We start from the raw sequence: 27,486 nt of genomic DNA on the forward strand, positions 1-27,486 counted from the left end.
TCATACTTATAATTTTTGTCATTTTGGGGTAAAGATCACTGTTTCGGCTCATTTTAGGGTAATGTAAAGTGTTTTCTGTCATTTGGCGAATATTTGGTCAATGGGCTTAAACGGCATCATTGGATGACATAATTTTGAGTGATTTAACAACTATTGTAGCAAGAATAACGTGTGTAGGACGGAGTTCATGAATAAGGTTAGTAGGACGGAGTAGTAAAATATCACTGGATGAATTAATGACTATATGAATTTCTGCTTATTTGAACTTCTCGAGGATTGTCAACGAAGGTAAGAAATCTAACAAACGAATAAGTTTAAATTACTCTATAAACGAACTGTACGACGCGCTTTAGGCTTCATTTTGATGCACAGTGAATTTTTTCGACTGTTGCATGCAGGGCGGCGAAAGCTCTAATAGAGAATATAAGGTATCCATTCTTATTTTAACGACTATGATTTAATGATTATTAATTAGTAATTTAAGCATTAATAATTTGATCATTAAATGTTTTCATGTTATTTGAGCACTGAAACGAAATCTGCATAAAAAAGGCGTCAATATAAAGAACTTGCATACGGAAAGAATGTCCTTTTAGGACCTTAATTTAAACCAGTAATTATCTAAGGACCTGCATGAATATTCTGTTCGAAGGAACTACTTAATCATACTCGTAATGCAGAAAAATGTTCATTCCGTTCAGTTCCTCCCGAAAATTCAACGCTTCCTGCGTAATAATACTTCTGCCAAGCTCCTGTAAACATTACAATTGCAACTCCTTAGCAATCGGTTTGAAAAGTGCTATACATGAGTTGCCTAAATCTCGGTTGCAGGGGCATTTCGTCTCTCTGAATAAAATGCATTGAGAGGCTTCCAAACATCAATAATTTATTATACCATCGTAATTGATGGAATGAATTTGGAAATCAGAAGTGCGCAGGCATTATAACTGGTATAAATAGAGCCCTAGCACCTGAGTATCATCAAAACTTTTACTGCATGCAAACTTAGAATTTTCGTGGCTTGTCAATAACCGCTCAAGCCGAAGTTTGAATCAATTAAAGTATCAATGTATATTAAGTCCACTTCAAGCTTTCAACGAAAATGAATGTCGCAGAATGTTTGAAGCTATTTAATTAAATACTTCCATCTGTTTAGAATAGGCGTTGATCAGGGTTATTTTCAGGGGTACATAAACATACTCATATCTGACATATAATCTAATAACCACTATGACTCTTTGAGTTAGCCCTAATATTTCTTTGACTGCGCAGTCATTTGTTTGATACATCCTCTCGAAGTCAAATACATGAGACAGGCTTAATGGAGTCTAACTCTTTTTCCTGATTCGATTTGCAAGACGATTGAAAATTTTTGGTTGCGTTATGATAATAGTTATTGTTCTGACTGGCGGTGTGAAGGTTAATGCAATAAATATATCATACTTTGCGTATTGCGTCACAGACGGCATGACATGGTTGGTCTTACATAGAAGTATTGTATATCCTCATAAGGGAGATATTACACACTGATGATACATATAACAGGAAATATTGAAAGAGATGATGTTAGACAGTTCGAGAGCTCGGTTGTTTGCTGGCACGCGTTATTTGGGAACAAAGATTGTTGGAACAAAAATCGAGTGGATTCTTCATCCATCTGCATTCAACGATAACATTTTCATGTATTTTCCCCATATGTGAAGAGCACTCGATAATGTACATAAATTGGAAATCACTTGTACGTATATTCAATACATTTTGTGAGTATTTTGAAGCTCGCCCTTGTAAATATTCGTTTTCTCGGGTGAGCATTCACGATACTTATCGTATTATTATATTCTGGGATAAATGTTAGATTTTTATTGGTGGAATCGTGCAGAATTAGAGATGAAGAGGAAAGAGGGTGAGTCAAAAAAAGTAACTACAATTTTATATAGAAATATTTGAAGGGACCAAACAAAACTTGAACAATCTGCGTCCGAGGATGCTGCTCAAGCATGTTGGTAGCCCTACAGCACATCAGTATCTTTTTAGAGAACTGTTTGTCTGACCTGTTACTCGTGATTATCCGGATTTTAGTCGTTCCGAATGACCGAGCGGTCGTCCGTCGGAAACTATTAAAACTGGAAATGTTTTCCTAGTCTATTTTAGATGAAAAACTATCGAATTGGCCATGAATCGAAAAAATTTTCAGTTCATTGTAACCATAATGAATTTCTCCCTAGATAATGTTTATAGTCGTTTTATTTTAAACTCTCAATCTTTGTTCGTTCAGCATGAGGATAATCAACAATATTATTTAAGAATGTAAAATAGAGCGATACGTACACCGCATATCATATGCTATATTATGACGGAAACTCCGAAATATTCCGTTTGAATCTCCAATACTATATAACTCGCTCAATGCCATACACGATTGGACAGATTAGATTCACCTTACATTACATTCGCCATATTGCACAGCGAGATATTATTATTACTATACTAGGAGGCTGAACAATTAAGTATTCAAGTGGGCGAATATAAGCCAACGTATCAAACTTGGAACTGATGAGTTGCGCCCTTTGCAGGGCTCACTCCATCAAATTCATGGGAATTCAAAAAAATGAACTAATGCTTTAATGTGCTCCTCTGATTGCTACTTAAAGAATTTGATCGTAATACGACTAAAATTAACTTATATCAGCAGCCAATCCAACCCGTAATTCGTGTCAGATTAATCTCCGCGCACTATTTTCCATTCCTATAAATCTGAATAAGAACTTATTGAAGATCTACTTCTTCGTAACGAATTTTTGTTCATTATTAAGACTTGTTCGAATTCAATGTGGCCCTAGAAAATAACAATTATATACCTAGTGACATGCGGAGCGTCCCATGTTCGTGTGTCATTAGCATTAGACTTTTTCATTGTAAATCATAGTTGGTGGCGCGCGAAGTATCTAATGTTGATGTGGAGCTTAGAAATAGCATTATCATCGTACCTGCAGATAAAAGTCGAACTTAAAGGTACAAAATCTTTAAAATTGAAACGCTGTTCATGTATCCTGAAGATCAAACAAGTCGCTACCTAATCTAATGTTGCAGGCATTTCAAATCAATAGTTACATGTCACATGGAGTCATTTTTACTGAAACATATTTTGAAATACTGATAAATGTCTGGCATGCGCAAAAAAACGCCATTCCATAACCTTAATTTTTTATATAATTTCGCTGCTATATTTTTAGTATTCTTTGCAACCGCAGTGATTATGCAGTTCATTGCTTGATTTATTCGCTCTGCGATGCATTGCAGAGACATTCGCATGTTGTTACCGTGCTAGCGGGTGGGACAAACCCGTTGTCCACTTCAGAGTAAATTAAACGGTGGAAGCTAGTAATCTTGTTTAAATGAAAGAATTTTCTATTGAATTTATATTTAGGGATAGTACAGCAAAACAAATGAAACAAGTGAAGATTGTGGCATTGATCAGTGGTTTTAACTGGCAGTTCCACTGATAAGGGTTATGAAAACTTGGCTGTTCTAGGCCAAAACCTTAGTTTATAGGGAGCACAGGGTAGGACTAGACACTAGAGTGACAGTGACACTGCAAGAAAAATAAATGGAACATAAATAACCCTAGTGTTAAATTGCGAATTCAAAAGCAAAATAATTCAATCTCTTGACCAATGCCAGAAGGCAATCTAAAATACTATTTATTATGCATTTAAAACAGTGACCGTCAGCCAAGAAATAATCAATTAATTCACACAAGAAAATTATTTAACTGATCAGAATAAGTTTGGATAAAATATACCACAAGCATAATCACAGATATATTAACAGCAGCGAAGTGCATAATGAGCCAGGACACTAACAGTTACCCAGAAATTACTATTGATCTGATAAATGACAACTGAAGTAACAAAATATTGTTCCGATTTTGGAGAGCAGACTTACCAAGGCTTTCACTTCCAGGCTAACACAATACACGGAATGCCAGTGGCTGCTAGGTACTAAATGGCGGAACTGAATTGAACGCGACTGTCGTTAGGTGTGCAAATAAATCACTCTGAACTAAAATGGAAATAATTAAATTGAGTTAGACGTTACTGAAAAATAATGAATTAAAACACAGACTGGTTGAGTGATAATAGGTCAGATGCCTTCCGGCAACAATGTTATTCGTAATCATTTCATCTGCCTGTTTATGAACGGGGGTCGTTCGTCTGATCTCCATGCTAGCATTGAAAACTCGATGCACACATTAATAAACGTGATCTATTTCTTTCCAGAGAGGAAAAAACGCTTCACATATGAAAATGATTTTATTTGAGTTAGATGTGATATTTTCCTGATTGCGCAGTTATTTGTTTGATATAGTATCTTCAAGTGAATTTTGTGAGGCTGGCACCGTAGAAGTTAACTCTTTATCTCTACTTCTGAGAATTTAATGGTTTAATTTCTGACTCCCTGATAGGGTACTCCTGAGTGGCGGTGACGTCGTCTTATCTATTCATTATGCCATCAATATTGCGATTTGAGAACGCTTATACGATAGGAAAGAAATAATTCCATATGTATGCTGTCAGAAAAAATACCTCATACGATCTAAACGAAATACGATGAAAATTAACTATTATTAGCAATTAATTCACACCTTTGATCTTTGTCAGGATTATTTCTTCAAATTATTCTCTCCTTGATTTTTTATAATTACGCTGCGTTGTTTTTAAGGTTTCCTTGCAACATCAGCGATTATGCAGCTCAATGATTGATTTATTAGGTCTGCGATGCATTGCAGAGGCATTGCGAGTTATTCGTAATCCGTTCGTCTGTCCGATAATGAACGGGGATCATTCGTTTGATCTCCACGCTAGCCTTGGAAACTCGATGCACACATTAACGTGATCCGTTCTATTGAGAGGAGAGAAAACCTGGCACCTGAAAGGGATTTTATTTCAGTTATAGGTGATATTTTCTTGATTGCGCAGTCATTTGTTTTATATGTTGTTTCTAAGTCTAACGTGTGAGGCAGGCTTCGTGGAGTTTAACTCTTTCAGTCTGTCTCTATAGCAATCCTAAATTTTGGCTGCTTGTCGGGGTACTCCTTACCGGCGGTGGCGAGGTAAATGATATTTTAAATATACGGAAAATAGTAGCATATGTGAACGCCTGATATGAAAAACGAAAGATTCCAAATGAATTGCTCTCAAAATAAATACATTGTATGATTTGATGAGAATACTACATAAATAAACTATTATAAAGCGATAAATTCAACCTGTGATCTGTGCCAAGTAATCTGCAATTTACATCTTTATTTACAATTTACATCTTTAGTTCTTCGAATTATTCCCTCCTCGTATCAATATAGTGATAAAGTTATAACATTTTTCTTATTATTTATGTAGGAAATGAATCCTCAAAATTTTCCTTATATCCTCGCATTTTATAATCAATTATATCATACTAATATTTTTTTCTGTCATTTTGGAGTAGATAAAGATCACAATTCCGGCTCATTTTATGGTAAGGTAAGAGTGTTCTATCATTTGGTAAATATTTGGTCAATGGGCGTGAACGGCATCATTGGCAGCCATAATTTCGAATAAGTTAATGACTATTACAGCAAGAATAAGGTTAGTAGGACTGAGTTCATGAATAAGGTTAGTAGGACGGAGTTCATGAATAAGGTTAGTAGGACGGAGTTCATGAATAAGGTTAGTAAGACGGGTTCATGAATAAGGTTAGTATAGGACGGATATCACGAATAAGGTTAGTTGAACGGAGGTCATGAATAAGGTTAGTTGGACGGAGGTCATGAATAAGGTTAGTAGGACGGAGTTCATGAATAAGGTTAGGAGGACGGAATTCATTAATATTGTTAGTAGGACGGAGTTCATGAATAAGGTTAGTTGGACGGAGTTCATGAATAAGGTTAGCATGAAGGAGTTCATTGATATGGTTAGTAGGACGGAGTTCATGAATACTGATAATGTATCAGGTACTTCAAGCCTGTGTGTGTCTCACGCTCAATTATTCACTTTTTTATTACAAATACGTTAATGCTAATTTATTATGTAATATTTCAGCGTGGACATATGTACGTATACGACAAGCTAATTTATTGTGTAATAGTTTAGCATGAAAAGAAATTTCTGTGATATGGGTAGTTGAAAAGCGTTGTTCCGCCTTCAATGGCCAACCAAATTGGCGTAATGTATACGACGTGGAACAAGTAGACAGAAAACAATTGCTTCAATATTTTCTGTGTGAATCCCAATCTAAAGAAACATGGCGTAAATATTAATTGAAAATTAATATGTCCTCCGATGGAACTACGACTCTGAGCTAATAAAGCATGTATTCATGGGCAATTTTCTAATGAGAATTCGTTCTGCTCGCAACGCTTCAGTTGGCCCTGAGGACAACCTCGGGATTTGTTGATGTGCAATAGATGTCATGAGAAATGTGCTTGAAGTAGAAAGCTTTGGTTGACGTCTAAAAGTTTCTATTCATTGGTTTGTCGGAGAAACGACAGCCAAATTTTTGTCTGGCCATATTGGCTGGAAGCAAAATTTATGCCTAACATGAAAGAACTGTACACATTATTATTTGAGGAGCAGGATGAAAAAGTGTTAATAAAACTTGGTGCCTGCATTACCAGATTTTATTAGTTGCGTTGCAGTGCTTCCTTAAAGCCATACAATTTTGTCAGAATTTAGAACCACATTTTCATAGGATCATTTTCATAGTTGTTATTAAAAGAAATTTAGTGCTATTCATCGTGCTGAGATTAGAGGGATATTCCAGGCGGGTCTGCTACTATTGTGTCGATCTTCAAAATATATATCAAAACACAGAGGGTTTATACTGAAAGAAGGTTAATTTTTAATAATTCCATGCCTTAGTTTTTGGAATTGAAGCTGTACGGACGACATATGAAATTATTTTTTACTTATTACGTAAGTTTATAGACTCAAACACTGTCATATATGTTAAACCGAAAATGGCCGTACAAAATATTGCTTCAAAGTTCAGTGAAATTAATTGCTGTGTAGAAAGTGTGCTTCAATGCATATAATTGAGAGTATAAAAGTATAAGGGTCAAAGTACAATGGCTGGGTTCTTCTACGTACCGAGCCCTGTCATAGAAGCCATTAATAATATAAAACTGAAGATTAACAAAAATTCAAAATTAATACTCCGAAAACGGTCAATCATAGTTAATATTACGATTGGATAGTTATCATAGCTGCTAACGCCTACTACACTGTCGACAAGACAAGCGCCAACGTGTTCTATTGGCGTAATTCTGATGAAACGAAGTAATACGAACCTGAAATTTTCTCTTGCGAATTTGGAAGAAAAATTTTACCAGCTTTTGAGGATTCGCTAGTAAGATATCACTGGATGAATTAATGACTTTATAGAGGATTGTCAATGAAGGTAAGAAATCTAACAAACGATTAAGTTTAAATTACTCCATCAACGAACTGTACGGCGCACTTTAGGTTTCATGTTAATGCCCTGTTAATTTTGGCGACTGTTGCATGCAGGGCGGCGAAAGCTTTATTAGAGAATATAAGGGATCCATTCTTATTTTGACGACGAGGATTTAAGGATTAATAATTAATAATTTAAGCATTATTAATTTGATCATTACTAAAATTTTTTCATGTTACTTAAGCACTGAAGCGAAGTCTGCACAAACAATTAAGACGTCAATATATAAAAAGCTTGCATACAGAAAGAATGCCATTCTAAGGCCTTAATTTAAACCTGTAATTATCGAAGGACCTGCATGAATATTCTGCTTAAAGGTACTACTTAATCACACTCGTACAACAGAAAATTGTTCATTCCGTTCAGTTCTTCCCGAAAATCCGGAGCTTCCTGCTTAAAACTACTTCTGCCAAACTCCTGTAAACATTGCAATTGCAACTCCTTATCAATCCGTTAGATAAATGCTATACATAAGGAGCCAAAATCTAGGTTGCAGGGGCATTTTGTCTCTCTGAATAACATGCATTGAGAGGCTTCCAAACATCAATTATACCATCGTAATTGATCGAAAAAAGTTGGAAATCAGAAGTAAGCAGGCATTGTAAGTGGTAGTGCATTAGCACTGGAGTATCATCAAAACTTTTACTGCATGCAAACTTTGAATTTTCGCGGCGTTTCAATAACGGATTAATTCGAAGGTTGAATTAAAGTATAAGTGTATAATAAGTGTAGTTCGAGCTTCGAACGAAAATAAATCTCGCAGAATGTTTGAAGCCATTGATTTAAATACTTTAATCTGTTTAGAACAGGCGTTGATCAGGGTTATTTTCAGTTATCAAGAGTTCATCAATTATGTATAATTACCATGGTGCACCAGTTCCACCTGGTTACATAAACGTCCTCATAACTGACATATAATCAAATAACCACTCTGACTCTTTGAGTTAGCCCTGATATTTCTTTGACTGCGCAGTTATTTGTTTGATACATCCTCTCGAAGTCAATTTGTTGAGGCAGGCATTACAAAGCTTAACTCTTGGTGCCTGCCTCCGATTTGAGAGGCGATTAAAAATTTTTTGCTGTCTTTAGGGCAATTCTGACTGGTGGTGAGTAAGTTATTGTATCATATGCGTATTGAGTCGTAGACGGCATGACATGGTTAGTCTGTATTTTCCTAGTTTATTTTAGATAAAAAACTTTCGAATCAGACATAAATCGAGAAAATTTTCAGTTCAATTTAACCATAGTGATTTATTCTTTAGATAACGTGTATGGACGTTGTTCGTTCAGTCTGAAGATACTCAACAATATGATTTAGGAATAAATAATATAGAAATACTTGCTCTGCATATCCCATTCTATCCAATGTAGGGAGCTACGAAAAATGTCGACTGAAACCCCTAATATCTTTCTGCATTTCGCTGAACAGGCCACGACCGATTAAATCGGATTGATTCAGCATTTACTTACATCCGTCGTATTGCACGAACAGACGTTTCAGCCGATTTGTTGGAGGAAGGTAATCGAGCTCAGTTTTTTACCGTCTGCCGCAGTTGGAGGTGAATTCTAGCTAACACATCAAGCTTGGAACTGATGAATTACGCCTACGCCTTTTGCAGGCGTAGGCGTAATTCTAACTCGATTAGGTAATTCGTTACGTAATTCGTAACTCGATCACATACGAGGAAATTCACATATAAATGAAATATCTCTCCAAAATGTTCTGTTAATGACTACTTGAAGAATTTGATCAAATTAACCCCACAATTAACTAATATCAGCAAAACATTCTAACCCGTAGTTTGCATCAGATTCATCTCCGCGAACTATTTTCAGCTCTTATAAATCTGAATGAGTACCTTTTTGAAAATCTACTTCTTCGTCACGAATTTTTGTTCACTATTATGACTTGTTCGAATTCAATGTGGCCCTAGAAAATAACAATTATACCTAGTGACATGCGGAGCGTCCCATGTTCGTGTGTCATTAACATTAGACTTTTTCATTGTGAATCAAAGTTGGTGGCGCGCGAAGTGTCTGATGATGATGATGTGGACCTTAGAAATAGCATTTAATATCGTACCTGTAGATAAAAGTCGAATTTGAAGGGACAAAATCTTTAAAATTTAAACGCTCTTCATGTATCCTGAAGATCAAACAAATCGCTACCTAATGCAATGTGGCGGGCATTTCAAATCAATATGTACATGTTACATGGAGTCTTTTTATTGAAACATATTTTGAAATACTGATAAATGTCTGGCATGCGCAAGAAAACGCCATTCCATAACCTTAATTTTTTATATAATTTCGCTGCTAGATTTTTAGTATTCTTTGCAACCGCAGTGATTATGCAGTTCATTGCTAGATTTATTCGCTCTGCGATGCATTGCAGAGACATTCGCATGTTATTTGTAAGCATTTCATCTACCTGTTTATGAACGGGGGTCGTTCGTCTGATCTCTACGCTAGCATTGAAAACTCGATGCACATATTAACGTCATCCCTTTCTTTCCGGAGAGGAAAAAATCCTGCACCTATGAAAGCGATTTTATTTGAGTTAGACGTGATATTTTCATATTTTCCCGACTGCGCAGTTATTTTTTTGATATATCATCTCCAAGGTAAATTTTTTGAGGCAGGCATCGTAGAGTTAAACTCTTTATGTCTGCTTCAGAGCATTGAGTGGTTCAAATTTTTGGCTGCCAATCAGGATATACCTGAGTGGCGGTGACGAGGTTCGTAATGTATTCAGTAAGCAAAAAATGATCGAATCATGGAACGCGTATGATAGATAAGAAATAATTCTATATGAATGCTGTCAGAATAAATACCTTATACGGTTTGAACGATGTACAACAAAAATTAACTTTTATTAGCAATTAATTCAAACCTTTCATCTGTGTCAGGATTATTTTCTCGAATAATTCCCTTCTCGTGTCAATCTAAAATCTAAATGATAACGTTGTAACCTTTCTTTATCATGTTTTTCAAATGAATCCACCAAATTATACTTAATTTCTGACAATTTATAATTAATGATATCAAATCAATATTTTTGTCATTTTCGTGTAAGGATCGCGATTCCGGCTCATTTTAGGATAAAGTTGAGTGTGTTCTAAGACATTTGTCGAATATTTCGTCAATGGGCGTGAACGGCATCATTGGCTGCTATAATTTGAGTGAGTTAAGGACTATTGTAGGACGAATAAGGTTAGTAAAACTTAGTTCATGAATATTGATAATGTATCAGGTACTTCAAGCCTGCGTGTTAGTGTTAATTCTAACCCGTAATCCGCGTCAAATTCAACTCTGCGAACTATTTTCAACTCGTATAAACCTGAATGAGGACTTTTTGAAGATCCACTCCTTCGTCACGAATTCCTGTTCATTATTAGGACTTGTTCAAATTCAATGTGGCCCTAGATAATTTCAATTGCGCCTATAGTGGCAAATACCGCTAAATGTCTGGCATGCGCAAAGAAAGCCATTTCATAACCTAAATTTTATCCATAATCACGCAGCGATGTTTTTAAATTTTCCGTGCAACTGCATCGATCATGCAGCTCATTGCATGATTTATTAGCTCTGCGATGCATTACGGAGGTATACACGAGTTATTCGTAGTCCATTCGTCTGATCTCCACGCTAGCCTTGAAAATTCGGTGCACACATTAACGAGATCCATTTATTTCGTGATTGCAGTGAACACAGTACTTGGAAGTGATTTTATTTGAGTTAGCCGTAATATTTCCTCTATTGCGCAGTTATTAGTTTGATGTATTATCTCTAAGTCAAGTTTGTGAGGCAGGTTATGTCGAGTCTATCTCTTGTAGCCTGTCTCGTTATATGTGATCTGTAATTTTTGGCTGCCAGTCCGGGTACCCGACTGGCGGTAACGAGGTAAATGATGTATTCATCATGCGAACATTATAGTAAGATAAACGAACGTCTGAGATAAAAGTCGAATGATTCCACCTGAATGCTCTCAGAAAAAGTACAATTACGCGATTTGAACAAAACACGACAAAAATTAAATTTTATTAGCAATTAATCCAAACCTGTGATCTGTGTCAGGATTACTTCTTCGAATTATTCCCTCCTCGTGTCAATCTGAATGATAACGTTGTAACCTTTTAATTAATCCTCCAAATTATACTCAAATTCTCACAATTTATAATTAATTATATCATACTAATATTTTTTGTCATTTTGGGGTTAAGATCACGGCTTCGGCTCATTTTATGGTAATGTAAAGTGTTTTCTGTCATTTGGCGAATATTTGGTCAATGGGCTTGAACGGCATCATTGGCTGCCATAATTTTCAATGATTTAACGACTATCGTAGCAAGAATAACGTGTGTAGGACGGAGTTCATGAATAAGGTTAGTTCGATGCATATAGTTGAGAGTATGAAAGTATAAGGGTCAAAGTACAACGGCTGGGTTCTTCTACTTACCGAGCCCTGTCTTAGAACCCATTATTAATTGATATAAAACTGAAGATTAACAAAAATTCAAAGTTAAAACTCCGAAAACGGTCATTCATAGTTAATGTTTCGGTTGAATAGTTATCTTAGTTGCTAGCGCCTACAACACTGTCGACAAGCGCCAACGTGTTCTATTGGCGTAATTCTGATGAAACGAAGATAGTACGAACCTGAAATTTTCTCTTCGTTGCGAATTTGAAAGAAAAATTTTACCAGCTTTTGAGGATTCGCTAGTAAGATATCACTGAATGAATTAATGACTTTATAAATTACTGCTTATTTGAACTTCTCGAGGATTGTCAATGAAGGTAAGAAATCTAACGAACGATTAAGTTTAAATTACTTCATCAACGAACTGTACGACGCACTTTAGGTTTCATGTTGATGCACTGTGAATTTTAGCGACTGTTGCATGCAGGGCAGCGAAAGCTTTAATAGAGAATATAAGGTATCCATTCATATTTTGACGACGAGGATTTAAGGATTATTAATTAATAATTTAAGCATTATTAATTTGATCATTACTTGTTTACATGTTACATGTTTGTTTACATGTTACTTGTGCACTGAAACGAAATTTGCACAAACAAGACGTCGATATATAAAGAGCTTGCATACAGAAAGAATGCCATTCTAGGGCCTTATTTAAATCTGTAATTATCGAAGGACCTGCATGAATATTCTGCTTAAAGGAATACTTGATCATACTCGTACAACATAAAAATGTTCATTACGTTCAGTTCGAGTGTATAATAAGTGTAGTGTATATAAGTGAGTGTATATAAGTGTGTGTATATAAGTGAGTGTATATAAGTGAGTGTATATACTGTAAGTGTAGTTCGAGCTTCGAACGAAAATAAATCTCGCAGAATGTTTGAAGCCATTGATTTAAATACATTAATCTGTTTAGAACACGCGTTGATCAGGGTTATTTTCAGTTATCAAGAGTTCATCAATTATGCATAATTACCACCAGTTCCAACTGATTACATAAACATCCTCATAACTGACATATAATCAAATAACCACTCTGACTCTTTGAGTTAGCCGTGATATTTCTTTGACTGCGCAGTTATTTGTTTGATACATCCTCTCAAAGTCAATTGTATGAGGCAGGCATTTAGAGTGACGGTCTTGTTGCCTGCCTCCGATTTGAAAGACGATTAAAAATTATTTGCTGCCGGTTAGGGTAATTCTGACTGGCGGTGTGAAAGTTAATGCAACATATGCGTATTGAGTCGTAGACGGCATGACATGGTTAGTCTGTATTTTCCTAGTTTATTTTAGATAAAAAAACTTTCGAATCAGACATGAATCGAGAAAATTTTCAGTTCAATTTAACCATAGTGATTTATTCTTTAGATAACGTGTATGGACGTTGTTCGTTCAGTCTGAAGATACTCAACAATAGGATTTAGGAATGAAAAATATAGAAATACTTGCTCTGCACATCCCATTCTATCCAATGCAGGGAGCTCCGAAAAATGTCGACTGAAACCCCTGATATCTTTCTGCATTTCGCTCAACAGCCACGACCGATTAAATCGGATTGATTCAGCATTTACTTACATCCGTCGTATTGCACGAACAGACGTTTCAGCCTATTTGTTGGAGGAAGGTAATCGAGCTTAATTTTTTACAGTCTGCCTCAGTTGGGGGTGAATTCTAGCTAACAGATCAAGCTTGGAACTGATGAATGACGCCTACGCCTTTTGCAGGCGTAGGCGTAATTCTAACTCGATTAGGTAATTCGTTACGTAATTCGTAACTCGATCACATACGAGGGAATTCACATATAAATGAAATATCTCTCTAAAGTGCTCTGTTAATGACTACTTGGAGAATTTGATCAAACTGCGACCACAATTAACTAATATCAGCAACCCATTCTAACCCGTAGTTTGCATCAGATTCATCTCCGCGAACTATTTTCAGCTCTTAAAAATTTGCATGAGTACTTTTTGAAGATCTACTCCTTCGTCACGAATTTTTGTTCATTATTCTGACTTGTTCGAATTCAACGAGGTCCTAGAAAATAACATTTATACCTAGTGACATGCGGAGCGTCCTATGTTCGTGTGTCATTAGCATTAGACTTTTTCATTGTAAATCATAGTTGATGGCGCGCGAAGTCACTGATGATGATATGGACCTTAGAAATAGCATTTATTATCGTACCTGTAGATAAAAGTCGAACTTAAAGGTACAAAATCTTTAAAATTGAAACGTTGTTCATGTATCCTGGAGATCAAACAAGTCGCTACCTAATGCAATGTGGCAGGCATTTCAAATCAATAAGTACATGTCACATGGAGTCATTTTTATTGAAACATATTTTGAAATACTACTGATAAATGTCTGGCATGCGCAAAAAACGCCATTCCACATTCTAACTTTTTATATATTTACGCTGCTAGATTTTTAGTATTCTCTGCGACTGCAGCGATTATGCAGTTCATTGCTACATTTATTCGCTCTGCGATGCATTACAGAGACATTCACATGTTATTCTTAATCATTTCGTCTGCCCGTTTATGAGCGGGGGATCGTTTGTCTGATCTCCACGCTACTGTCTGATCGTTTGTCTGATCTCCGCTCTCACATTATAAAAACCCGATACACACATTAACGCCATCTGTTTCTTTCCGGAGAGGAAAAAAAACCAGCATCTATGAAAGCGATTTTATTTGAGTTAGACGTGATATATTCATATTTTCCCGACTGCGCAGTTATTTTTTTGATATATCATCTCCAAGTTAATGATTTGAGGGAGGCCTCGTGGAGTTTAACTCATTATGTCTGCCTCTGAGAATTGAGTGGTTCAAGTTTTGGCTACCGATCAGGGTATACCTGAGTGGCGGTGACGAGGTTCGTAATGTATTCAGTAAGATAAGAATGATAGATTTATAGAACGCCTATGATAGAAAATAATTAATTCTATGTGAATGCTCTCAGAATAAATACCTTATACGGTTTGAACGCTGTACAACAAAAATTAACTCTTATTAGCAATTAATTCAAACCTTTGATCTGTGTCAGGATTATTTTCTCGAATTATTCCCTTCTCGTGTCAATCTAAATGATAACGTTGTAACCTTTCTTTCTCATGTTTTTTTAAATGAATCCACCAAATTATACTTAATTTCTCACAATTTATAATTAATGATATCAAACTAATATTTTTGTCACTTTCGGGTAAGGATCGCGATTCCGGCTCATTTTAGGATAAAGTTAAGTGTGTTCTAAGACATTTGTCGAATATTTCGTCAATGGGCGTGAACGGCATCATTGGCTGCTATAATTTGAGTGAGTTAAGGACTATTGTAGGACGAATAAGGTTGGTAGAACTTAGTTCATGAATATTGATTATGAATCAGATACTTCAAGCCCGTGTGTTAGTGTTTCACGCTCAATCATTCCCTCTTTTTTTCCAAATATGTCATGGCTAATTTATTGTTTAATAATTCTGCATGAAAATAAATTTGTACCATTTATTTATTTGAAAAGCATAGACCTGATTTAAGTGGCTAACCAAATCGGCCTCATAGCACATATTGACTGAACACTATCGCTTCAATATTATCTTTGTGAATATCAAACGAACTGACGTGGCGTCTATTTTTAACTGGAAATTAACATGACCTGAGATGGAACTATGCCTCAAAATAGGAAATTTATATATCCGAGAAATTTTCTTGTAAGAATTCGTTCTGCTCGCAACGCTTCAGTAGGCCCATGAGGACACCACGAGATTTGAACTGTGCAGTAGCTTGTGTTCCAAATGTGCTCGAATTTCAATTCTACGGTAGACTTCTCAACGCGGTAAGATTAAGATGAACTATATAAATTATAACCTTCTCTTGACAGAGAAGTGTCTGCTGCGGTAGGAATTGTCAGCCCGTCTGCCAACTCCTGGCAGACATGAGTCTGCCAATCATAAATGCAAATTAATGTTGGCGTCGTTGACTGGAAGCGAAAAGAAAAAGTAACAAAAATTAAAGTAACATCAAAATTTAATGACGGGTTAAGAAAGAAGTTCAATAAAACGTGATGCTTGCAATATGACGTGACAATATTTTATTAGCAGCGTTGCAGTGCTTCCTGAAATCCATATAATTTTGTCAGAATTCGGAACCACTATAATTTTTATAGGAAATCGAGAGGAGGTGTTATTAAATAAATTTAATGTTATTCATGGTGCTGAGATTAGAGGAATATTCCAAGTGGGTCTGCAAGTATTGCGTTGATCTTTGATATATATAGCAACACATAGGGTTTATACTGAAGGAGGGAACATTTTAAATAATTCCATGCTTTAAGTACTTCCATCATATGAGGCTATGTGAGCGATATTCAACAAGGATTAACCTATACAATGCAGGCAACAGTAAATTCAACGATGTTATAAAGTTCGAGAACTCGGTTGTTAATTGCCACGTTCTAATCGTAGTACGAACTTGTGGGGACAAAGATAAGAAAATTCTAGCGGTTCCGTGAGAAAATTCTAGCGGTTTCTTCGTCCATATGTATTCAACGATGAAATTTCTATAACGTATGTCTTCAAATTTCCAAATGCTAGAAGCCCTCGATTATTACAGTATTACAGTATTTTGATATCTCTCTGAGATTTGTCGAATTTTAGCATTAGATGGTAGAATTTGCTTGTTTTACACATGTAATGATGTGATTAATAACCATAGAATGCATTAACTTAAATATTTCTGTAGATGACGTTGGTGGATCGAAATGCGGGTTTAAGCGGGTAATTATAATTTACTTTCACCTACGTTTCATTATTAAATGCTTCTTATAATTTGAAAATTTATATTTGTTGCATTCAAAACGCCGTTAATAAATTAAAATAACCATGTTAAACCTGCATTTCGATCTATCAACGTCATCTAAATAATTTTTCTGCCATGGATATTTTTGTAAAGTTGAGAATTATTTTAAACATGAAACACCAGCCATCCATCAAAATTGGCAAAATTATCATAGAGTAACAAGACTTGAGCTAGCCGTGCTCGGAAATGTTACTTGTGTTCATAATACATCAGTTAGCCATGAATGCCCTGCAGCACATCAGTATCTTGCTTGAACCGACATTGCAGAGTGCCCGGTAGATCGTAGAATTTTGACGCTTCACTCGATATGCCTACCATGCCTTCGTATAACTGAGAACCTTTTTGGCTGGCATTTAATTAAGGCTTGAGATGAATGAGCTGCATGCATTGTATCTAGGAAGTAATCATAGTCTTCGATGATCTCCACAACATCAAACAATAACCTTCATTTGCTGACCGCAAGGATCAACATAACGGGTTGAGAACCGATTTTGCTTACTCTGAGGATTTTACTAAACGTTAGGATTCTAGCGACAATTCTACCATCAATTCACTTATGAAGAATAAAAAGAGTATTCTTATATCATTTTCTGTTAGAAATCTCCGCATGGCGATGGAGTTGGCAATTTTAATTTCTTCGCTTTCTTCAGTTTATTGCTGGATGCGTGCGCTGAAAGTTTCACCTCTCAGGCAGGCATCATTTTACTGCGTATTGAAATTTGTGTATCATCTAAAGGAAGATACTGACCTGGAAGCTACTTGATCACTTATCACAGGTTCTCTATGATTTAATCTTCCTGCTCTTGTATATGCATACGCAAATGTCTCTTTCATGAACGGTAGCCTCGGCCATGATGGGCAAGCCGCTTATTAAGAAACAATGCAAGACTGAACTCTCAAGTAAACTGCACAAGGTAGAGCATCAGTAAAAATACGAAAATCAACAAAAAACAAATAAGATTATTTTCAGATATATCGTGCAACCAAGGGGAACTTATAGGTTAGGTGTGTCCTGTGATCTGCGAAAGATTCCAATGTAAAAAATGAAGACTTGAAAGAATGAGTGGTTTGTAAGTGGAAAATAGATAGCATATCATTTAAAGATGAAATCGTAATTAGTATCATAAATGAAGAAGGAACGCGCTAATGTAAAATTAGAGTGATTTATTATTAATTATATTCCATGGAACTATGATTTAACTTCGTTTAGTCACTTTATTGCAATAATTTTGCAAACATAGCTTTATTATTTGCTTGGCAGGTGCGCAGTCCCTTGTATGATGAGTCGGCATGAAATTGTTTATTGCGGGCAGGAGTGTCCCAGTCCCAGTCGTACGTCATCCGCACCTGTCAAAGCTAGTAGTTCTGATAGACTTACTGTGTAAATAGCTAATGCATTAATTAATTTTCATTCGAAAGTCTATCTATGTAGCTCAGTTCGGGATTAAGTCATATAACTTGTAAGAGCTCTGAAAGCGTCAATGAACTGCAAGCGGATTCCTTTTATTTAATTAAATTTTACCTAACGTGTACACTGTACAACTAAACTCAGCAATGGTTAAACATCGAATTCATTTAACCAATGTTATTATCCTCAGCTTGATGTGCTGAAGAACGAAAGCTTTTAAATATCAACTTCGAGATCGACCATGATTTTCTACACTTCGCATCTGTAGGACACGGTCGAGCACGGTGTTCCATATACATATATCCTCTCAACAACAGCCATTGATATATGTACGCTGCTATGAAGTACAAGTCAAAAGCGGAAAACTTAGGCAGAAGGTTTTGATGATACAAAAATTATTTCACTCGATGCCATTATTCATGGGGAGTGTAGGTCAAAATAGTCAATTTTCTTTTATTGAATTGTAAGTTTCTCGTATCTACGGAAGAAGTGAAGCAGTCACTCACGAGCATTCGTTCAATGGCGTGGATGAACGCGTGCGGTTAAAAAAGCGAGCGACGCCGATTGAGGAGACGAAAAAATTAAATTAGCACGCTTTTAACCTTTGAAGTATAATATCGAAATTCATTGTATTATATACTTAAAATATCCAAAAGGCGTTCTGGATCAACATGACCTGATCCACAGAAAAAAAAAACATCAACAGGAACCAAATCCAGTGAAATTAAAATCACAAAACAATTTTTAAGATTTTTGTCATCTTTTTTGAGACTAGTACGATTGGAAAAATAACAAAGATTGCATAATGAAGATTGACAATTTTTAAGGCAGGCTTTGTTCGTCTTCAAGAAATATTAGTCTTTGTTTAATAATACGAGATAATTATACCTTTAAGTATTTAGTTTTAGTATCGGCGGAAAAAATTCGCAGAAAACGGACTTCTAGTAAGGAGACCTAAAAGAAATAAACTGATCAAGAATGTACGATTTCAAAATCATACATTCCATCTATCTATTATAATTCATTCAAGTCATTAATTAAATTCAATTTGAAAGTATGAACGATCCAAGCATCCGCATTCGTATTGCATTATAATGAATCGCTTTTTTCGGTTGATTTGACTATGCATCTTTCTTGATTTTTCAGTAGCTCAGTTTGAGCGTTTGCTCCAAATTGTTGATGTACGGCAAGTAGTATGTGCGTATCAACGCTGATTTACTTGCTCATTTCTGCTCCCATACTTTAAGCTGTTGTAATTGTCTGTCGATATTGTAATGCATGTGAGTGCCATGAATGCATTGACGAAATAATCTGAAGTAAAAAACAGTTGTTGAAAGGATTGCATATTAAAGTTGTCATGTGTATTACCCATGTTCCCGATACTAAAATCTTCTTACAGTATTTGAGAAAGTATTTTGCATTTAAGTTTCAGTCAAAGGTTAATAATTTCTGTCTTGCTTCATTTAAAAGGTTATCGCTCCTTGGATATCAAAGAAGTTTTGAATGCAGATGCTCGACGTATGAAATTCTGCGCATCACCGCCATAATTATAGTACTTAACCTCGCCGTAGTCCGTGCCGACATTGTCACAGTCAGGAAATAGTGCCCACGGAAACATGCGTTTCCTAGTCTCGTCGCAATACCCGCACACATTATGATGGAATTCGCGGCACAGTCACTTCGATTGCTAAAATTCTAGCCGTAGTTATTAGTTCACAATGGCGACGTTCTCATCAAAGCCAAATTAACACGTCAATTAACTTTTATATCAAGCCGTCCCCGGAACATCCTATTCTCTTTTTAAACTGTTCTCCGAAGATTAGGCTAAGTAAATAACACTGCGAAAAATAAACTTTTCATGTAACCGCCCATCGTATGATACGATCAAACTTACTTACATGCAGTGTGGGGGATCCGCCCCAGGTTCTCAGTTGTATTTCTCTTTGGATAATAACATGTCACTTGATCCATATAGCGCGTAAACAGTATATTTAATAGACTTTGGTCACGATCCAGACTCCTGGCAAGAAATAACATAACTAAAGTGAATAAAAGACAAGACAAATTGGATCCCTAAAATGTATACAAATTGATAGATACTAATCAAGGTCTACAAGCCCCTACTAGGATATATGTGCATTGAGTAAATGGCAAACCAGATGACACGACAGAATATTAACAAATACTAACTGACGCTACACAAACATCCTGGGACAGTAATGGACATTAATAAAACCTATTCTCTGGATCTAACGTATGGATTTCTCTGGATCAAAATCATGTGTACATAAATACGTAACAAAAATCAATTAGAAAATTGACGATTGAAGAATGCTTACCACTACAACAAAAGGGAAACGCATTACATACTTTAACTTTGTCGAAAGTACCACGACACGGTTAAACGGATGACGATTTCAGTGACGACGCTTTCAGCCGCCATTCAATCTGTAGAGATGAAAGTTTCCCAGACATGAAACACCAGCCTTCATTAGGATTGTAAAAATTATCATCGACGAAACTAAACTTGAAGAATGTGCTCCCAAGAATATTTTCTCATGTTCACAACACATCAGTTAGTCATGGCAGCCCTACAGCTCATCAGTGTCCTGCTTGAATGTAAGTGCAGAGTCCCTTTGGAATGTAGCGTATTTCTTGCGATTCGCAATTTACTTTGTGTCTGGTATTATGGCTAGAAAAGAAGGATCTGAACTTGGTGTTTCGTGGGGGTGATCGTAAGTCGTAACATTCATTCATGTCCACACAGGGCAAAAAAATTAATTCCCATTTGCAGGGCGGTAGGTTCTAAATTACAAGATGATTTAGCATGAAGATTTTACCGATCGTGCCATTACGACAAAAATTCTACCTATAATTCACTTTCAAAGAGTAGAATTGAAATTATTTGTATTTCTCCTGCTGGTAACATCGCAAAGCAATGAAGTTGGCAATTTTCATTTCTTCAGTCTATATACTGCGGGATCCGTTTTGCCGTGAATTTCACTTTTCAGGAAGGCATCGTTTATCAGCTATTCAAGCTAATTGATCCAAGATATACATAAGATACACAATAAATGTCTCAACATTAAGATTGTCTTCAGCAATAGGTTCGTCTCTCATTACGATATAACGACAGAAGCGGAATCGTGTTCTCTTTAAGAATTTTCCTGCTTATCAATAAAATTCTAGTCAGATATGATGAATTAAAATGGGAACGAAATTAAAAGATGTAATAGATGTCTAAGGAGCATGCTGATTGAGCTTTCAACATACATGACGCTTTTCTTAGTACCTCATAAAATAGTATGAGGTAACGTTCGTTTCGATTATGAATAACTGAACCAAGAATATTCACATTTTCAGTTCAATGTAGCCATTATGAATTTATCCCTAAAGAATGTTTCTGGACGTTGCTTTATTTTAGATTCTCAACTTTTGTTCATTCAGCATAGACAATCAACAATATTCATCATATTACGAATGACAAAAAATGAACAAATTATATCAGTACTCACTGCAGTGAGTGACAGAGAGCGCATTTTCTCAGAGAGCGCAAAAATTGAAAACCCACCTCATGGCGCACGGAAGACAAAGTCCTGTATTAAAGGACCTGAGACCAAGATCTGGGTAATGTTACATATTTTTTGAAAGGCCAATCTTCAACCAATCTAAAACTGCAGTGTAAATCACGACATATTTTAAAGTATTCATAAAATAGACGAAAACGTGAAGTCACGGACGGACTGACGGACGGACAGACGGACGGACATGACGAGCACAATTAATAGCGTCTTTTTTCCATAAATGAGAAAATGCGCTAATAACTTACACCGCATATCTGATGATATGGTACGAAGGAAACGACGAAAAATCTTATTTGAATTCCATAACCTCTTCAGATAACTCGCCCAATAGACCACGTAAGGTTATTTCGATAATATTTTGCATATCAGTTATAGTCGTAGTTATAGTCGTAGTCAAATGGACTTAAAATTCTGATGGATTATTGCAGGGAGGCAAACGAATGGAGTTTGAGTCCTCGACACCTATCTCCAAATTGAGAGAATTCAAGCAAATACATCAAGCATGGAACTGATTAAATGCGGCTTTTACAGTACTTATTCGATCACATTCAAGAAAATCTTTATTAGAACTTGTTGATATTTATTGTGGTACAAGCGAATTTAAATGCGAAGCGACCGTTTTTACTGAGGACCTTAGCCAAGCCTTCTTTGTTGCAAATCACAGTTGGTGGCGCGCAAAGTGTCTGATGTTGAAATGGAACTTAGAAATATAGCATTCGTTATCGTACCTGTAGATAACAGTCGAACTTGACGATACCAAATCTTTAAATTCGAATCGCAGTTTATGTGTCCTGGAGATCAAACAAGTTGCTACCTCTCTGCTCCGTGCAACCTAGCAAATCATTAAAGCACATGTTATAAGGAGTAATCTTTATCGAAACAAATTTAGTATCACCGATAAATGTCTGGTATTTGTAAAGAATGACATTTCAGAAGCTTTTTTTCATAATAATTATGCTGCTATGTTATTTAGTATTCCGTGCAACTGCAGCGATTATGATTAAGAATCAAACATTGCTCCAAGAATATAATAATACGATAAGTATCGAGGATACGAACCCGAGAATCATAATATTTTTATTGGGCCAAGCTTCAAGAATACTCACAAATTAATTAAATATACAAGCGACTTCCAAATTCTGTACATAGTCGAGTGTTCTTAACATGCGGGAAAAAATACGTGGAAATGTTATCGTTGAATGCCCATGGATGAAGAAACCACTAGATTTTTGTTCCGACAATCTTTGTTCCAGAATAACGCGTGCCAGTAAACAACCGAGCTCTCGAAATTTCTAACATCTTCTCTTTCAATATTTACAGCCAAGTTTCATTAGTGCGGAATCGTCTTGCACTAAAAAAGTAGAGAAAATAGGGTGAATAAAAAATAATTGACCACAATGTCATATAGAAACATTATCATTGACAAACAAAACTTCAAAAATTTGCGCACGAGGATGTTGCTTATGTTGACAAAACATCAGTTAGCCATAGCAGACCCGATAGATAGATAGCTTTAGAATCTCCCGTGAACCGATTTGCATTTTTCGTTTAATGTAACCATAACATATTTTTTTCCCAAAAGAACGTTTCTGTAGGTGGTTTAGTTTTAGATCTGGAGATCCTAGTCTATTCCTAGACTCATGTTTATTCAGCATGAAAATGGCAAGAAATATTCCCCATAATGTGAGTAAACCCATTTATGTTTCTCATGAAGGAAACAATACATAATTTGGTTTTCTGAATCCCCAAACCCTGAGTGACTCGCGCATAAGAGCGTAGATTTATTAAAGACACATGCTCTTCATTTTTCCGTCGTAGATAACGGACAAAAAGTTGCTTGCTCTATTGGTGCTAAGTGGAGACAGACGAATAGAGTCAAACTCCTCGACGCTTGCCACCTCCGCTGGTGAGAATTCTAGCTTACACCTCAAACATGGAACTGATGAGCTGCGGCTTTGCATAGCTAACTAAACCAAGTTTGGAAAATGTAAAAAAAAATTTTGAAGGTGCACTAATGATTACTATTTAGAAAATTTGATCGACATTTGGCCAAAATTAGCTAATATTAGCAATATATTCTAACACTTAGTCTGAGTCAGATTCATATCTCCCAGAGCTATCTTCACCCTATTCAGGTCTGAATGAGCACATTTTTTCCGATCCATTCCATCGTAACGAATTTTAGTTCTTTATTAGGTTTGATTGAAATTTGATGTGGTCCTAGTAAATTAAAATTATAGTTTGTAGCCTGTCAAGCGTGAGATGTTGCTGTGGACCCATGCAATAGCCTTTTTCTTTGCAAATCATAATTGGTAATGTATGATGTTTATTTGAATATTATAAATAACATTTGCCAGCGTAGCTTGAGATAAAAACCAAATCCAACGATACAAAATATTTATACTTGAAACATCAATTTTATGCTTCCAGGAGAAGAAACAAGTCGTAACAAGGTTAAAAGATCTCATCAGGTAGTTTAATCGCTGGTATACGTTACGGCCCAGAAATTTTTGCTATTTTTGTAATATGTCGCTGTGAATTAAACGAGCACTGGATATACATATTTCCCTATAATAATGTCACCATAATAGGTGATGAAATAATCTCGAAATTACAATATAAGCAGGCATTGTATCTGTATGTATGTGAGCAGGTATTGTTTGGATGAATGCCGGTTATTTTTTCTTTCACCACGAATGTTGAACTTTGAAACCGATTCCAAAGTTGAAATAAAATACTTTAAAAACTTAAAAAAAACACGTTTTTCTTGTGGACTAAAAAGTAGAAAATAAATTATGGCTCGCCCCAAAAAACGTGTGTCGGGCAGATTTATGATTAAAGCGAAAAGCACACAACACACGAATTTTGGCAATTGGATGATTGACTTCGACTGGAGCGCGTGGAAGTTGACTGACACAATCGTGCTAAATTTGAATTTAAATCAGGAATTGCATCTTGCACTGCCTGCTTACAAATTAATGAATCATTGAAATCCTGTGAATTTTGGCGACTGTTGCATGCAGGACGGCGAAAGCTTTATTATCAGATAATATATGGGATCCATCCTTATTTTGACGAGGATTTATTGATGATTAATTAATAATTGAAGCATTAATAATTTGTTCATTACATTACTCAAATGTTTTCATGTTAATTGAGCACTGTAATTGGAAGTCTTCATAAGCAAGACGTAAATACCCATAAATAGCATGAATAAAGAAAAAATGTCATTTTGGAAAGTTAATATAAACCAGTAATTATCGAAGAACCTGCATGATATTCTGTTCATGGGAACTACTTAATCATACTCTTACATGGGAAAAATGTTCATACCGTTCAGTTCTTCCCGAAAATTCAGAGCTTCCTGCGTAAAACTACTTCTGCCAAACTCCTGTAAACATTACAATTGCAACCCCGTATCAATCCGTTTGATAAGTGCTATATACATGAGGAGCCAAAATCTCGGTTGCAGTGGCATTTTGTCACTCTGAATAAAACGCATTGAGAAGCTTCCAACCATCAATTATGCCATCGTAATTGATCGAAAAATAATTGGAAATCAGGAGTAAGCAGGCATTGTGACTGCATGGACTAGTGCAATAGAACTTGAGTATCATCAAAACTTTTTACTTCATGCAAACTTAGAATTTTCGTGGCTTCTCAATAACGGCTTAAGTCGAAGTTTGAATTAAAGTATAAATGTATAATGAGTGTAGTTCAAGCTTCGTACGAAAATAAATCTCGCAGAATGTTTGAAGCTATTGATTAAAATACTTCAATCTGTTTAGAATAGGCGTTGATCAGGGTTATTTTCAGTAACAAGAGGTCATCAATCATGTATTATGTATAACTACCACAAGTGCAACCTGATTACATAAACATACTCATAACTGACATATAATCAAATAGCCACTCTGACTCTTTGAGTTAGCCATGATATTTCTTTGACTGCGCAGTTATTTGTTTGATACATCCTCTCGAAGTCAATAGTATGAGGCAGGCTTAATGGAGTCTAACTCTTTTTGCCTGCCTCCGATTTGAAAGACGATTAATAATTTTTGGCTGCCTGTCAGGATATTAGTTATTATTCTGACTGGCGGTGACAAGTTTAATGCTATATATATATCATACTTTGCGTATTGAGTCATAGACGGTATGACATGGTTAGTCTGACAGAAAAGCATTGTATATCCTCATGTATAGGCGATATTACACACTGATGATACATAACAGAAAATATTGAAAGAGACGATGTTAGAAAGTTCGAGAGCTCGGTTGTTTGCTGGCACGCGTTATTTGGGAACAAAGATTGTCGGAACAAAAATCGAGTGGATTCTTCATCCATATGCATTCAACGATAACATTTCCACGTATGTTTCCCCTTATGTGAAGAGCATTCGATAATGTACATAAATTGGAAATCGCTTGTACGTATATTGAATACATTTTGTGAGTACTTTTGAAGCTTGACCTTGTGAAATATTAGTTCTCTCGGGTTCGTATCCACGATGTTTATCGTATTATTATATTCAGGGACTAATGTTAGATTTTTATTGGTGGAATCGTGCAGAATTAGAAACGAAGAGGAAAGAAGGTGAGTAGAAGAAGGTGAGTAGATAATCAACAATATTATTTCGGAATGTAAAATGGAGAAATACGTACACCGCATATCATATGCAATCGTATGAAGGAAACTCCGAAATAATCCGTTTGAATCTCCAATACTATATAACTCGCTCAATGCCATACACTATTGGATAGCTTACATTCACCTTACATTACATCCGCCATATAGCACAGCGAGATATTATTATAACTATACTAGGAGGCTGAAAAATTAAGTATTCAAGTGAGCGAATTTTAGCCAACATATCAAACTTGGAACTGATGAGTTGCACCCTTTGCAGGGCTCACTCCATCAAATTCACGGGAATTCAAAAAAATGAACTAATGCTTTCATGTGCTCCTCTGATTGCTACTTAAAGAATTTGATCGTAATACGACTAAAATTAACTTATATCAGCAGCCAATCCAACCCGTAATTCGTGTCAGATTAATCTCCGCGCACTATTTTCAATTCCTATAAATCTGAATAAGAACTTATTGAAGATCTACTCCTTCGTCAAGAATTTTTGTTCATTATTAAGACTTGTTCGAATTCAATGTGGCCCTAGAAAATAACAATTATATACCTAGTGACATGCGGAGCGTCCCATGTTCGTGTGTCATTAGCATTAGACTTTTTCATTGTAAATCATAGTTGATGGCGCGCGAAGTGACTGATGATGATGTGGACCTTAGAAATAGCATTATCATCGTACCTGTAGATAAAAGTCGAACTTAAAGGTACAAAATCTATAAAATTTAAACGCTGATCATGTATCCTGAAGATCAAACAAATCGCTACCTAATGCAATGTGGCAGGCATTTCAAATCAATAAGTACATGTTACATGGAGTCATTTTTATTGAAACATATTTTGAAATACTGATAAATGTCAGGCATGCGCAAAAAAGCCATTCCATAACTTTGATTTTTTTATATAATTACGCTCTTGCATTTTTAGTATTCTTTGCAACCGCAGTTATTATGCAGTTCATTGCTTGATTTATTAGCTCTGCGGTGCATTGCAGAGACATTCGCATGTTATTCGTAATCATTTCGTCT

This window comes from Hyalella azteca, unplaced genomic scaffold, assembly GCF_000764305.2.
Source record: "Hyalella azteca isolate HAZT.00-mixed unplaced genomic scaffold, Hazt_2.0.2 contig649, whole genome shotgun sequence".
NCBI lineage: Eukaryota > Metazoa > Arthropoda > Malacostraca > Amphipoda > Hyalellidae > Hyalella > Hyalella azteca.